The sequence below is a fragment of the Cryptomeria japonica genome, unplaced genomic scaffold (genome assembly GCF_030272615.1).
Source record: "Cryptomeria japonica unplaced genomic scaffold, Sugi_1.0 HiC_scaffold_154, whole genome shotgun sequence".
In the NCBI taxonomy this organism is placed as follows: Eukaryota; Viridiplantae; Streptophyta; class Pinopsida; order Cupressales; family Cupressaceae; genus Cryptomeria; species Cryptomeria japonica.
In genome coordinates this window covers 57,501-72,500 of record NW_026728976.1, presented here as the reverse complement: position 1 = coordinate 72,500, position 15,000 = coordinate 57,501, and the positions used below count along the sequence as shown (strand labels likewise).

At 59.4% G+C, this 15,000-nt stretch overlaps 1 non-coding gene across 1 annotated transcript; it reads right to left on the bottom strand.

Annotated features, from left to right (window-relative positions):
- Window positions 1-2,463: 2,463 nt before the first annotated feature.
- On the bottom strand, window positions 2,464-2,582 carry LOC131866789 (5S ribosomal RNA). Its single transcript, XR_009365389.1, has one exon. It is a non-coding gene; the product is annotated as a 5S ribosomal RNA (ribosomal RNA).
- Window positions 2,583-15,000: the final 12,418 nt, after the last annotated feature.

Here is a 15,000-nt window from a genome sequence, read left to right as displayed (position 1 = left end):
GCGTTTGGTGGGGTTTCTCGCATTGGCTCTTCCCAGGCCCGGTTGTTGGGTGCGCTCCCACCCTGGCGCGCGCGAAGTTGGAAGTTGGGTTAATTGCCCGGGCGCGCACCTTCGCCAGGGTGGGCACCTTGGTGCGCACACCTTGGCTGGGCTGCGCACCAGGGCGGGCTCAAGATGGCACCAGCATTCCCTTTTTCTCACTATCTTTCAAAACGGAAATTTTAAAATCTCGTTTTTTTTTTGCCTTTTATGGAAATTAGTGAAGGCATCGCATCAAAGGTGCGCACCTCGCTGCCCACCTTGGTGTGCTCCGAGGTGCCCACCACGGTGCGCAACGCCGGTGCGAACCCGGGAGCGCCCCGATGTGTGCTCCAAGGTGCGGCGTGCACGAAGTCGGACCCCGGTTTGCCCCGGGTGCGCACCTCGCGTGCACCTTGGTGCGCACACCTTGGCTGGGTTGCGCGGCCTGGTGGGCACCATGGTGCGCACCAAGGAGCGCTCCGAAGTGTGCTCCAAGGTGCGGCGTGCACGAAGTCGGAGCCCGGTTTGCCCCGGGTACGCACCTCGCGTGCACCTTCGCCGGGGTGGGCACCTCGGCTGGGTTGCGCGCCCTGGTGCGCACCAAGGAGCGCTCCGAAGTGTGCTCCAAGGTGCGGCGTGCACGAAGTCGGAGCCCGGTTTGCCCCGGGTGCGCACCTTCGCCGCGGTGCGCACCATGGCGTGCACGAAGTCGGAGCCCGGTTTGCCCCGGGTGCGCACCTCGCGTGCACCTTCGGCGGGGTTGCGCGCCCTGGTGGGCACCATGGTGCGCACCAAGGAGCGCTCCGAAGTGTGCTCCAAGGTGCGGCGTGCACGAAGTCGGAGCCCGGTTTGCCCCGGGTGCGCACCTCGCGTGCACCTTCGGCGGGGTTGCGCGCCCTGGTGGGCACCATGGTGCGCACCAAGGAGCGCTCCGAAGTGTGCTCCAAGGTGCGGCGTGCACGAAGTCGGAGCCCGGTTTGCCCCGGGTGCGCACCTCGCGTGCACCTTCGCCGCGGTGGGCACCATGGCGTGCACGAAGTCGGAGCCCGGTTTGCCCCGGGTGCGCACCTCGCGTGCACCTTCGCCGGGGTGGGCACCTCGGCTGGGTTGCGCGCCCTGGTGCGCACCAAGGAGCGCTCCGAAGTGTGCTCCAAGGTGCGGCGTGCACGAAGTCGGAGCCCGGTTTGCCCCGGGTGCGCACCTCGCGTGCACCTTCGCCAGGGTGGGCACCTCGGTGCGCACACCTTCTCAATGTTTTCTTGCCTTTTCTGGAAATTGGTGAAGGCAGCGCATCAAAGGTGCGCACCTCGGTGTGCTCCGAGGTGCGAACCCGAGAGCGCTCCGAGGTGCCCACGAAGTCGAAAGTCGGGTTAATTGCATTGTTTTCCCCGGGTGCGCTCCGAGGTGCGCAACATCGGCGCGCACCAAGGAGGGCTCCGAAGTGTGCTCCAAGGTGCGCACGATGGCGTGCACCTCTGGTGCGCACGATTCGGAGCTCGGTTTGACCGGGGTGCGCACACCTTGGCTGGGTTGCGCACCTTTTGTGCGCTCCAAGGTGCGCACGAAGTCGGAGCTCGGTTTGCCCCGGGTGCGCACCTTCGCCAGGGTGCGCACCTTGATGCGCACGCCTTGGCTGGGCTGCGCACCTTGGTGGGCGCCATGGTGCGCACCTTTCGTGCGCTCCAAGGTGCGCACGAAGTCGGAGCTCGGTTTGCCCCGGGTGCGCACCTTGGTGGGCGCCATGGTGCACTCCGAGGTGCCCAAGATTGGTGCGCACCAAGGAGCGCTCCGAAGTGCGCTCCAAGGTGCGCGCGAAGTCGAAAGTTGGGTTAATTGTCCGGTTTGCCTCGGGTGCGCACCTTGCGTGCACCTTCGCCAGGGTGGGCTGGGCTGCGCACACCTTGGCACCCGCGTTTCCTTCATTTTAAATTTTTTTTTTTTACAATCTCTCAAGTGGGAAATTCTATAATCTCAACTTTTTTTGCCTTTTCAGGAAACTTTTGAATGGAGCGCATCATTGGTGCGCTCCGAAGTGTGCTCCAAAGCTCTCTCCAGCTGCGTGCACCTGCCCCGGCCGCGCACCCGGCCCCGCCCAGCTTCGCTCACCTGTCCCGGGCGTCTGGTGCGGAACCTTAGAGTAAGAAACATCACCGTGCACCTTGGCCAACGTGCGCGACTCGACCGAGCGCGCACTGGCCGAGGTGCACACCGATTTCACCTGGGTGCGCGCGCAGCACCTCGGGCGCACCGGGGTGCGCGCACAACGCCCGGGTTGCACCGTGGCCTGTGTGCTCGGGGCGCCTCGGGTGCGCGCTCGGTGTCGCCCCCCGCGCGCGCGGTAGTGCGGGCAGCGCACCCCGGCCCGGCCCGGCCCCGACGAGAACGCAAACGGGCAAAAGGTTTATTCAAATAGCATTGCGACGCCCGGCGAAAAACTAAAAAAGGGTGCAACACCGGGACTTCCCGGGAGGTCACCCATCCCAGTACTACTCCGGCCCAAGCGCGCTTAACTGCGGAGTTCTGATGGGATCCGGTGCACTAACGCTGGTATGATCGCACCCGTTATGAGCTTGTCGCAGTGTGTACTTAGCAAACCGCGACCCACGTGCGAATCCACCCCGGCCACCCACCCCCGTCGAGGTGCACACCCTCCCTCGCGAAGTGCGCCCCGTTCGCCAAGTGTGAGCCCTGCCCGGGTGCGCGCACCTTGCTAGGGCGTCGGGTGTGCACCCGGCCCGGCCTACGTGCGTGCACCTGGAGGGGGCGTCGTGTGCGTGCAGTGTCCCGTCTGCAACGCGGTGCCCACACACCACCTCGGGCGCAACGACCTGCGCTCACATGTGGGCCGAGTGCACCTTGGTGCATGTTCGGGGCGCCTCGGGTGCACGCTCGATCTTGCCCCGGTGCACCAAGGCGCTCGGTTTGCCCCGGGTGCGCACTTGGTGCAAGGTGGGCACCCAAAATAGGGATCAAGCACCAAAACACAAGTTTCGGGATGCAAAATGGGACCCAAGGACCACAAATGCGTTCCAAGACCCATGATGGGTCCACGAGAACAAAAATGTGTTCCGAGACTTAATAAACAAATATTGGGTTTTAGGAGAAGAAACATGCTCTGATGCCCAAAACGAGAATCGACCCCGAAAAGGCCACAGGCCAAAAGTGGGATGCGAGACAAAAAAAAATGGGACCCGAGGACCAAAATTGGGTTCCCAGGTCGAAGACAGGGCAACCGGACAAGAAACGACCTCTAAGGCTCGAAATGAGTCCCGACGACTAAAACTTGACAAGAAGCACCCATCAGGCACCCAACTCGACACCCATGGGATGCCGACCCACCCGGGCTTCCACCTAGCACACCTTGGCACCCACCCACCCTCGCACCCAACCTCGCACCCAACTTAGCACCTTTGAACCCACATTGGCACTCACCCTGACCCTGGCACCTTGGAACCCACATTGGCACTCACCTTGACCCTGGCACCCACCTTTGCACTCACCTTGGGACCCACCCTGGCTCCCACCTCGGCACCCACCCAGACACCCACCTTGGTTCCTTGGCACCCACCTTGGATCCTTGGCACCCACCCCGACACCCACCTTGGCACGCAACTTGGCTACTTGCCACCCACCTTGGCTCCTTGACGCCCACCCCGACAACCACCCCGTGACCTACCCTGGCTAGGGTTGGTGCACACCCACCCTGGTGCCCACCTTGGCACCCACCCTATGACCCACCTTGGCACGCACCTTAGTACCCACCCCGTTACCCACCCTAGGACCCACCCCGTGACCCACCTTGGCCAGGGTGGGTGCACCCACCCTGGTGCCCACCTTGGCACCCACCCATCCTAGCACCCAGCCTGTGACCGGGCTTGGAACCCAACCTTGCACCCGCACCCGTCTTGGCCAGTGTGGGTGCGCACCCATCCTGGCACCCACGTTGTGACACACCCTTTAACCCACGCACCCTAGCACCCACGTTGGCACCCACCTTGGAACCCAACCTAGCAACTTGGCACCCACCCCGTGACCCACCTTGGCATCCACCATAGCAGTCGCCGACTTGGCACCCACCTCGGCACCCACCTTGACACTTGTGGACCCACCTTGCCACTCACCCTAGCATCGACCCATCCTAGCACCCACCCTGGCACCTTTGCACCCTAGCACTCACCCATCCTAGCACCTAACCTGTGACCCACCTTGACACTCACCCTCGCACCCACCTTGGAACCCAACCTAGCACCCACCCACCCTGACACCAACCCTAGCACCTACCCACCCTTGCACCCACCCTGTGACCCATCTTGGCACCCACCCATCCTACCACTCAACCTATCACCCACCTTCTCACCCACCTTGGCATCCACCTTAGCACCCACCCACACTGGCACCTTGGCACCCACCTCGGGCAAGGTGGGTGCACACCCACCCTGGCACCCAATTTAGAACCCACCGAGCATGTTACCCACCTTGGCACCCACATTGCAGCCCACCCTAGTACCCACCCTATGACCCACATTGGCATCCACACCCTAGCACCCAGGCACCTCGACACCCGCCTTGACACCCACCCTAGCACTGAACCTGTGACCCACCTTGGAACTCACCCTAGAACCCACCCACCCTGTGAACCACCTTGGCATCCACCTTAGCACCCACCCACCTTGGCACCCACTCTAGCACTCACCCATCCTAACACCCAACTTGTTACCCACCTTGGCACCCGCCCTCGCGTCCACCTTGAAACCCACCCTAGCACCCACCCACGCAGGAGCCCACCTTGGCACCCAACCTAACACCCACGCATCCTGGCACCCAACTTGTGACCCACCTTGGAACCCACCCTAGTACCCACCTTTGAACCCACTATATCACCAACCCACCTTGGCACCCACCCTATGACCCTCTTTGGAATCCACCCTAGCACGCACCCACCCTGGCACCCACCATGGAGCGCACCCTAGCACCCACCCACCTCGGCACGCACCTCAACACCCACCTTGGTGTGCGCACTGCGCCAACCTCTCAAAGACCCTATGTGGTGCGCTCCAAAGTGTACACCTTTGGTGCGCTCCAAGGTGCGCACCTTTGGTGCACACCGAGGTGCACACCAAAGTGTGCACCGAGGTGAGCACCAAAGTGCACTCCAGGGTGCACACCAAGGCGTGCACCTTTGGTGCGGTCAATGCAAACGAATTCGGAAGTTGGGGTCGATGTCCTAATCGCTGCTGCAGACTACACGTATGAGAATCGGACAAATAGCTTTATATAGGGGAGGTGTTGCGTTTGATGGGTCGACTCCCCTGGTTGTGTGCACTGCACCAACTTCAAAGACCCTGTCTTGTTTAAGAAGTCAAAAGTTGGGGTGGATGTCCTAATCATTGCTGCAGTCTACGCATGTATGAGAATCAGACAAATAGCTTATATAGGGGAGGTGTTGCATTCGGTGGGTTGACTCCCCTGGTTGTGCGCACTGCGCCAACCTCAAAGACCCCGCATAGCAGAAGAAGTCGGAAGTCGGATTTTGGTGAGCACCAAGGCGTGCACCTTTGGTGCGGTCAACGCAGACGAATTCAGAAGTTGGGGTGGATGTCCTAATCGTTGTTGCAGGCTACACATGTATGAGAATCAGACAAATAGCTTATATAGGGGAGGTGTTGGGTTTGATGGGTCAACTCCCTTGGTTGTGCGCATTACGCCAACCTCAAAGACCTTGTTTTCGTTAAGAAGTCAAAAGTTGGGGTCAATGTCCTAATGGCTCCTGCAGGCTACACATGTATGAGAATCGGACAAATAGCTTATATAGGGGAGGTGTTGGGTTTGATGGGTCGACTCCCCTGGTTGTGCGCATTACGTCAACCTCAAAGACCTTGTTTTCGTTAAGAAGTCAAAAGTTGGGGTCGATGTCCTAATTGCTCCTGTAGACTACACATGTATGAGAATCAGACAAATAGCTTATATAGGGGAGGTGTTGGGTTTGATGGGTTGACTCCCCTAGTTGTTCGCATTACACCAACCTCAAAGACCTTGTTTTCGTTTAGAAGCCGAAAGTTGGGGTCGATGTCCTAATTGCTCCTGCAGGCTACGCATGTATGAGAATCAGACAAATAGCTTATATAGGGGAGGTGTTGGGTTTGATGGGTCGACTCCCCTGGTTGTGCGCATTGCGCCAACCTCAAAGACCCTGCATTGCGGATGAAGTCGAAAGTCAGAGTTTGGTGTGCTACAAGGTGTGGTCGAAGGTGCTCACCTAGGTGTGCACCTTTGGAGCACAGGAAAAGTGCCCTCCAAAAGTGCGCACCTTTGGAGTGCACAAAAGTGCCCTCCAAAAGTGCGCACCTTTGGAGCGCAGAAAAGTGCCCTCCAAAAAGTGCCCTCCAAAAGTGCGCACCTTTGGAGCGCAGAAAAGTGCCCTCCAAAAAGTGCCCTCCAAAAGTGCGCACCTTTGGAGCGCAGAAAAGTGCCCTCCAAAAAGTGCCCTCCAAAAGTGCGCACCTTTGGAGCGCAGAAAAGTGCCCTCCAAAAGTGCGCACCTTTGGAGCGCAGAAAAGTGCCCTCCAAAAAGTGCCCTCCAAAAGTGCGCACCTTTGGAGCGCAGAAAAGTGCCCTCCAAAAAGTGCCCTCCAAAAGTGCGCACCTTTGGAGCGCAGAAAAGTGCCCTCCAAAAAGTGCCCTCCAAAAGTGCGCACCTTTGGAGCGCAGAAAAGTGCCCTCCAAAAAGTGCCCTCCAAAAGTGCGCACCTTTGGAGCGCAGAAAAGTGCCCTCCAAAAAGTGCCCTCCAAAAGTGCGCACCTTTGGAGCGCAGAAAAGTGCCCTCCAAAAGTGCGCACCTTTGGAGCGCACAAAAGTGCCCTCCAAAAGTGCGCACTTTTGGTGCGCACCAAGGCGCTGGTTCGGTCGTTGCAGGCGAGTTCGGAAGTTGGGGTCGATGTCCTGAGCGGAGGTGCAAACTACACAGGTGTCGGAATCGGACAAATAGCTTATATAGGGGAGGTGTATGCTTCGATGGGTCGACTCCCCAGGTTGAGCGCACCGCGCCAACCTCAAAGACCCTACGGTATGGATGAAGTCGGAAGTTGGGTCCGATGACCAATTCGATTAGTAGGTATGCTCATGAGGTCGGAATTTGGGTCCGATGACCTGCCATGTGCAGGAAGGCGAATGTTGACACTGTGCGTTGCAAGGTGCACACCAAGGCGCTGGTGCGGTCTTTTTAGTCGAGTTCGGAAGTTGGGGTCGATGTCCTGATCGGAGGTGCAAGCTACACAGGTGTGGGAATCGGACAAATAGCTTATATAGGGGAGGTGTATGCTTCGTTGGGTCGACTCCCCGGGTTGAGCGCACCGCGCCAACCTCAAAGACCCTACGGTATGGATGAAGTCGGAAGTTGGGTCCGATGACCGATTCGATATGTAGGCATACTCGCGAGGTCGGAATTTGGGTCCGATGACCTGCCACGTGCAGGAAGGCGAATGTTGGCACTGTGCGTTGCAAGGTGCGCACCAAGGCGCTGGTTCGGTCGTTGGAGGCGAGTTCGGAAGTTGGGGTCGATGTCTTGATCGGAGGTGCAAACTACACAGGTGTGGGAATCGGACAAATAGCTTATATAGGGGAGGTGTATGCTTCGTTGGGTCGACTCCCCGGGTTGAGCGCACCGCGCCAACCTCAAAGACCCTACGGTATGGATGAAGTCGGAAGTTGGGTCCGATGACCGATTCGATATGTAGGCATACTCGCGAGGTCGGAATTTGGGTCCGATGACCTGCCATGTGCAGGAAGGCGAATGTTGGGACTGTGCGTCGCAAGGTGCGCACCAAGGCGCTGGTGCCGTCGTTGCAGTCGAGTTCGGAAGTTGGGGTCGATGTCCTGGTCAGAGGTGCAAACTACACAGGTGTGGGAATCGGACAAATAGCTTATATAGGGGAGGTGTATGCTTCGATGGGTCGACTCCCTGGGTTGAGCGCACCGCGCCAACCTCAAAGACCCTACAGTATGGATGAAGTCGGAAGTTGGGTCCGATGACCGATTCGATACGTAGGCATATTGGCGAGGTCTGAATTTGTGTCCGATGACCTGCCATGCGCAGGAAGGCGGAATTTGGGTCCGATGACCGAGTTGATGGCGTGCCATGCGCAGAAAGGCGGAATTTGGGTCCGATGACCGAGTTGATGTTGATGGCCCGCCATGCACAGGAAGGCGGAATTTGGGTCCGATGACCGATTTGAAGGCGTGCCATACGCAAAAAGGCGGAGTTTGGGTCCGATGACCGAGTTGATATTGATGGCCCGCCATGCGCAGGAAGGCGGAATTTGGGTCCGATGACCTGACATACGCATGGAGTCCGACTCGGGGGCCGATGTTCGATTCGATGACTTGCATTGTGGGTAAAGTCGGAAGTTGTGGTCTTTGACCCGATTCGATGACCAGACTTCGGCTGCTTGAGAATCGGACAAATAACTTATATAGGGGAGGTAGTGTTCTCGAGCATCCTCCCCCCGTGCCCGTTTATGTCGATTGATGCTGGTGCTCGACTGGTTGGAGCGCTCGGATGCAAAAATCTTGCACCAGGATTTATCGATTGTGATGGACACGGCAAGTCTCCTGATTGCTATGCAGGAGCTCATCGTGAATCTCTATGCGGCCTTGGTATGGACTCGACCTGCGGAATGGTTCGGCAATGGTAGTCGCTCCAACACGTCCTTGCAATGGCCACAGAGGTGATTCGACTAGAGCTCCAGTCTAGCTTTTGGGTTGCTTGGCGGACTGGTATAGCCGCGATCGAGTTCCGGCCATGAACGTTTTAGATAGCTCTTGGGCTTTCTGGGACGGAAGTCGGAAGTTTGGGCTGTTGTCCGATTTGATGACCATTCTTCGGATGTGTGAGAATCGGACAAATAACTTATATAGGGGACTGTGTTGTCTCACGCAGCCCCCTCCGTGCCCCTCTATCTCGACCGATGTTGGTGCTTGAAAGGGTTGGGATCGCTCGGATTTATAAACGTGCACCACCATTTGTCGAGTGTGAGGGACGCGGCAGGTCTCCTAAATGCTATGCGGGCGCTCTCTGAGAATCTCTATCCGGCCTCGACACAGACTAGTCTTGCTGAATGGTTTGGCACTGGTAGTCGATCCAACACGTCGTTGTTGTGGCCGCCTAGGCGATTCGATTCGAGCCCCCGTCTAGCTTTTGGGTTGCTTGGCGGATTTTGCCCTATCCGCAAGTGAGCTCGGTCCCTAAACGTTCGAGAAACCCGATTGCTATGCGCCGACTCTCTTTCTTGCGAGCCTCCATCTAGCTTTTGGGTCTCTACGGAACGGAAGTCGGAATCTGGGACCGTTGTTTGATTCGACGAGGCAGACTACGGTTGTGCGAGAATCGGACAAATAACTTATATAGGGGAGGTGTTGACTGGAGCATTCTCCCCCGTGCCCCTCTAACTCGACCAATGCTGGCGCTCGAACGGTGGTAGCGCTCGGATTTTCATTGAGCGCCAGCATTGGTCGATTTAGAGGGGCATGCGAGATTCCCGAATGCTATGCGAGGGCTCTAACGGAAATGTCTATTGGTTTCGGTATGGATGCAATTGCGAGTGGTTCGGCAAAGGTAGTCGTTCCGATGCGTCCATGTCGTGGCCAAATCGATAATTCGATTTGAGCCCTCGTATAGCATTTGGGTCTCTCGATGTGATTCCGCATTCCAGTCCCTTTGGGCACTGCTTGAGCCGCATCCCAGGGGGTTCCCTTCCCAATAATCTGCCTCGCAACCCGATTGCTATGCGGTGAGGCTCCTCGGCCGCCTCGGAACTATCTGTGTATCAGACGCATCGCGGGATAAGGGGTTGGCAACGGTAGTCGCCCCAAGCGCGTCCGATGCTTGGACCATTCCGAGGCGGCCCTGAAGCCTCTTCCGTCTAGCCGTTGGGTCCTTCTCGCCGCATCCCTCGCCTCGCACCCCGATTGCTATGCGGTGAGGCTCCTCGGCCGCCTCGGAACTATCTGTGTATCGGACGCGTCGCGGGATAAGGGGTTGTCACTGGTAGTCGCCCCAAGCGCGTCCGATGCTTGGACCATTCCGAGGCGGCCCTGAAGCCTCTTCCGTCTAGCCGTTGGGTCCTTCTCGCCGCATCCCTCGCCTCGCCCCCGATTGCTATGCGGTGAGGCTCCTCGGCCGCCTCGGAACTATCTGTGTATCGGACGCGTCGCGGGATAAGGGGTTGTCATTGGTAGTCGCCCCAAGCGCGTCCGATGCTTGGACCATTCCGAGGCGGCCCTGAAGCCTCTTCCGTCTAGCCGTTGGGTCCTTCTCGCCGCATCCCTCGCCTCGCACCCCGATTGCTATGCGGTGAGGCTCCTCGGCCGCCTCGGAACTATCTGTGTATCGGACGCGTCGCGGGATAAGGGGTTGTCACTGGTAGTCGCCCCAAGCGCGTCCGATGCTTGGACCATTCCGAGGCGGCCCTGAAGCCTCTTCCGTCTAGCCGTTGGGTCCTTCTCGCCGCATCCCTCGCCTCGCACCCCGATTGCTATGCGGTGAGGCTCCTCGGCCGCCTCGGAACTATCTGTGTATCGGACGCGTCGCGGGATAAGGGGTTGTCACTGGTAGTCGCCCCAAGCGCGTTCGATGCTTGGACCATTCCGAGGCGGCCCTGAAGCCTCTTCCGTCTAGCCGTTGGGTCCTTCTCGCCGCATCCCTCGCCTCGCACCCCGATTGCTATGCGGTGAGGCTCCTCGGCCGCCTTGGAACTATCTGTGTATCGGACGCGTCGCGGGATAAGGGGTTGTCACTGGTAGTCGCCCCAAGCGCGTCCGATGCTTCGACCATTCCGAGGCGGACCCGAAGCCTCTTCCGTCTAGCCGTTGGGTCCTTCTCGCCGCATCCTTCGCCTCGCACCCCGATTGCTATGCGGTGAGGCTCCTCGGCCGCCTCGGAACTATCTGTGTATCGGACGCGTCGCGGGATAAGGGGTTGTCACTGGTAGTCGCCCCAAGCGCGTCCGATGCTTGGACCATTCCGAGGCGGACCCGAAGCCTCTTCCGTCTAGCCGTTGGGTCCTTCTCGCCGCATCCCTCGCCTCGCACCCCGATTGCTATGCGGTGAGGCTCCTCGGCCGCCTTGGAACTATCTGTGTATCGGACGCGTCGCGGGATAAGGGGTTGTCACTGGTAGTCGCCCCAAGCGCGTCCGATGCTTGGACCATTCCGAGGCGGACCCGAAGCCTCTTCCGTCTAGCCGTTGGGTCCTTCTCGCCGCATCCCTCGCCTCGCACCCCGATTGCTATGCGGTGAGGCTCCTCGGCCGCCTTGGAACTATCTGTGTATCGGACGCGTCGCGGGATAAGGGGTTGTCACTGGTAGTCGCCCCAAGCGCGTCCGATGCTTGGACCATTCCGAGGCGGACCCGAAGCCTCTTCCGTCTAGCCGTTGGGTCCTTCTCGCCGCATCCCTCGCCTCGCACCCCGATTGCTATGCGGTGAGGCTCCTCGGCCGCCTTGGAACTATCTGTGTATCGGACGCGTCGCGGGATAAGGGGTTGTCACTGGTAGTCGCCCCAAGCGCGTCCGATGCTTGGACCATTCCGAGGCGGCCCCGAAGCCTCTTCCGTGTAGCCGTTGGGTCCTTCTCGCCGCATCCCTCGCCTCGCACCCCGATTGCTATGCGGTGAGGCTCCTCGGCCGCCTTGGAACTATCTGTGTATCGGACGCGTCGCGGGATAAGGGGTTGTCACTGGTAGTCGCCCCAAGCGCGTCCGATGCTTGGACCATTCCGAGGCGGCCCCGAAGCCTCTTCCGTGTAGCCGTTGGGTCCTTCTCGCCGCATCCCTCGCCTCGCACCCCGATTGCTATGCGGTGAGGCTCCTCGGCCGCCTTGGAACTATCTGTGTATCGGACGCGTCGCGGGATAAGGGGTTGTCACTGGTAGTCGCCCCAAGCGCGTCCGATGCTTGGACCATTCCGAGGCGGACCTGAAGCCTCTTCCCTCTAGCCGTTGGGGCTTTCTCGCCGCATCCCTCGCCTCGCACCCTGATTGCTATGCTGTGAGGCTCCTCGGCCGCCTTGGAACTATCTGTGTATCGGACGCATCGCGGGATAAGGGGTTGGCAGTGGTAGTCGCCCCAAGCGCATCCGATGCTTGGACCATTCCGAGGCGGCCCTGCAGCCTCTTCCGTCTAGCCGTTGGGGCCATCTCGCCGCATCCCCCACCTCGCACCACGATTGCTATGCGGTGAGGCTCCTTGGCCGCCTCGGAACTATCTGTGTATCGGACGCATCGCGGGATAAGGGGTTGTCACTGGTAGTCGCCCCAAGCGCGTCCGATGCTTGGACTATTCCGAGGCGGCCCTGCAGCCTCTTCCGTCTAGCCGTTGGGGCCATCTCGCTGCATCCCCCACCTCCTCGGCCGCCTCGGAACTATCTGTGTATCGGACGCATCGCGGGATAAGGGGTTGGCAGTGGTAGTCGCCCCAAGCGCGTCCGATGCTTGGACTATTCCGAGGCAGCCCTGCAGCCTCTTCCGTCTAGCCTTTGGGGCCATCTCGCCGCATCCCTCGCCTCGCACCCCGATTGCTATGCGGTGAGGCTCCTCGGCCGCCTGGGAACTATCTTCGTATCGGACGCATCGCGGGATAAGGGGTTGTCACTGGTAGTCGCCCCAAGCGCGTCCGATGCTTGGACTATTCCGAGGCGGCCCTGTGGCCTCTTCCGTCTAGCCGTTGGGGCCATCTCGCCGCATCCCCCACCTCGCACCCCGATTGCTATGCGGTGAGGCTCTTCGGCCGCCTTGGAACTATCTTCGTATCGGACGCATTGCGGGATAAGGGGTTGTCACTGGTAGTGGCCCCAAGCGCGTCCGATGCTTGGACTATTCCGAGGCGGCCCTGCAGCCTCTTCCGTCTAGCCGTTGGGGCCATCTCGCCGCATCCCCCACCTCGCACCCCGATTGCTATGCGGTGAGGCTCCTCGGCCGCCTTGGAACTATCTTCGTATCGGACGCATCGCGGGATAAGGGGTTGTCACTGGTAGTCGCCCCAAGCGCGTCCGATGCTTGGACTATTCCGACGCGGCCCTGTGGCCTCTTCCGTCTAGCCGTTGGGGCCATCTCGCCGCATCCCCCACCTCGCACCCCGATTGCTATGCGGTGAGGCTCCTCGGCCGCCTTGGAACCATCTTCGTATCGGACGCATCGCGGGATAGGGGGCTGTCACTGGTAGTCGCCCCAAGCGTGTCCGATGCTTGGACCATTCCTAGGCGGCCCTGAAGCCTCTTCCGTCTAGCCGTTGGGGCCTTCCCGCCCCATCCCTCGCCTCGCACCCCCGATTGCTATGCGGTGAGGCTCCTCGGCCGCCTTGGAACCATCTGTGTATCGGACGCATCGCGGGATAAGGGGTTGGCACTGGCAGTCGCCCCAAGCGCGTCCGATGCTTGGACCATTCCGAGGTGGCCCTGAAGCCTCTTCCGTCTAGCCGTTGGGGCCTTCCCGCCCCATCCCTCGCCTCGCACCCCGATTGATATGCGGTGAGGCTCCTCGGCCGCCTTGGAACTATCTGTGTATCGGACGCATCGCGGGATAAGGGGTTGGCACTGGTAGTCGTCCCAATCGCATCCGATGCTTGGACCATTCCGAGGCGGCCCTGCAGCCTCTTCCGTTTAGCCGTCGGGGCCTTCCCGCCGCATCCCTCGCCTCGCATCCCGATTCCTATGCGGTGAGTCTTCTCGGCCGCCGCGGAACTATACCTGTTATTGCTACTGCATCCTTCGGCTGGTAACCTCCTCTGCCGCCTTGGAACGTTCTCTTTGTCGGACGCGTCGCGGGATAAGGGGTTGGCACTGGTAGTCGCCCCAAGCGCGCCCGATGCATAGACCGCTCCGAGTCGACCTTGCTTTCAGCCTCTCACATGCATAGACCTCTCTGAGTCGACCCTGCAGCCTCTCACGTTTAGCCTTTGGAATCTCGCCTCACAACATGATTGCTATCCTTGATGCATCCCTTGCCTCGAGCCCTGATTGCTTTCTTGGCTGCATCCCTCCTCTCCTCACAGCCCGGTTGTCATCACTGCTTCATCCGTCGCTTCATGCATTCTGGCTGCTGGGCCCTTCCCACCGCACACCTCGATTGCTATCTCTTCTGCATCACACACCCCGATTGCTATCTCTGCTACATCCCTCGGCTCTCACTTCTGCATCCTTCGCCTCACACCTCGATTGCTATCAATGCTGCATCCGTAACCTCACACCCCGATTGCTATGCGGGGAGGCTCCTTGGCCGCCTTGGAAATTTCTGTGTGTCGGACGCACCGCGGGATAAGGGGTTGGCACTGGTAGTCGCCCCAAGTGCGCCCGATTCTTAGACCGCTTCGAGGTGACCTCGTAGCCTCTTTCGTCCAGGCTTCCTGCCTTCAACGCCCTTTTTACACCTCGATTGCTATGCGCGGGCTCGTTGGCGTCTATCACCTCTCTGCGAAGAGTGGCACGATGATTGTTGGGGTAAATCGTAGCAGTCCGATCTCTGGCCTTGGGCCATTGTGAGGGCTGATCGATTTCCTGTGCGCATCTCGTGTTCGCCCAGTAACAGACTCGACGACTTGTAATCGGTCTTGTTCCCGATTGTTCCTGGAGGTAGTCTTCGGAACTCTTGGATTTGACCTGTCACTCGAACTGTCCTCTTCCGAGGATGCTTGTGTGTGTGTGCTTGTGCCATTTCCTTGGCGGTATTAACGAGATATTAAAGAGCGGAGTGAGCGCCTCGCCCAGCTATGTTTGGGGCTCTCACTCCCTTACCCGGTGTGCGACCGCTTTGCACGTAGGTTGCGGAGCATCGCGACTCTTTCGATGTTTGGCGGTTGTCTTCCGGTGATGCGTTGGTCCCGAAGTGCACGTTACTAGCATTTCTGCCATTGTTCTCGATCTTTGGCACGTTCCTTCGTTGCAATTGGATATATATCTCCGTTTATACGCGCAGGCTTCTCCCGCCTATTC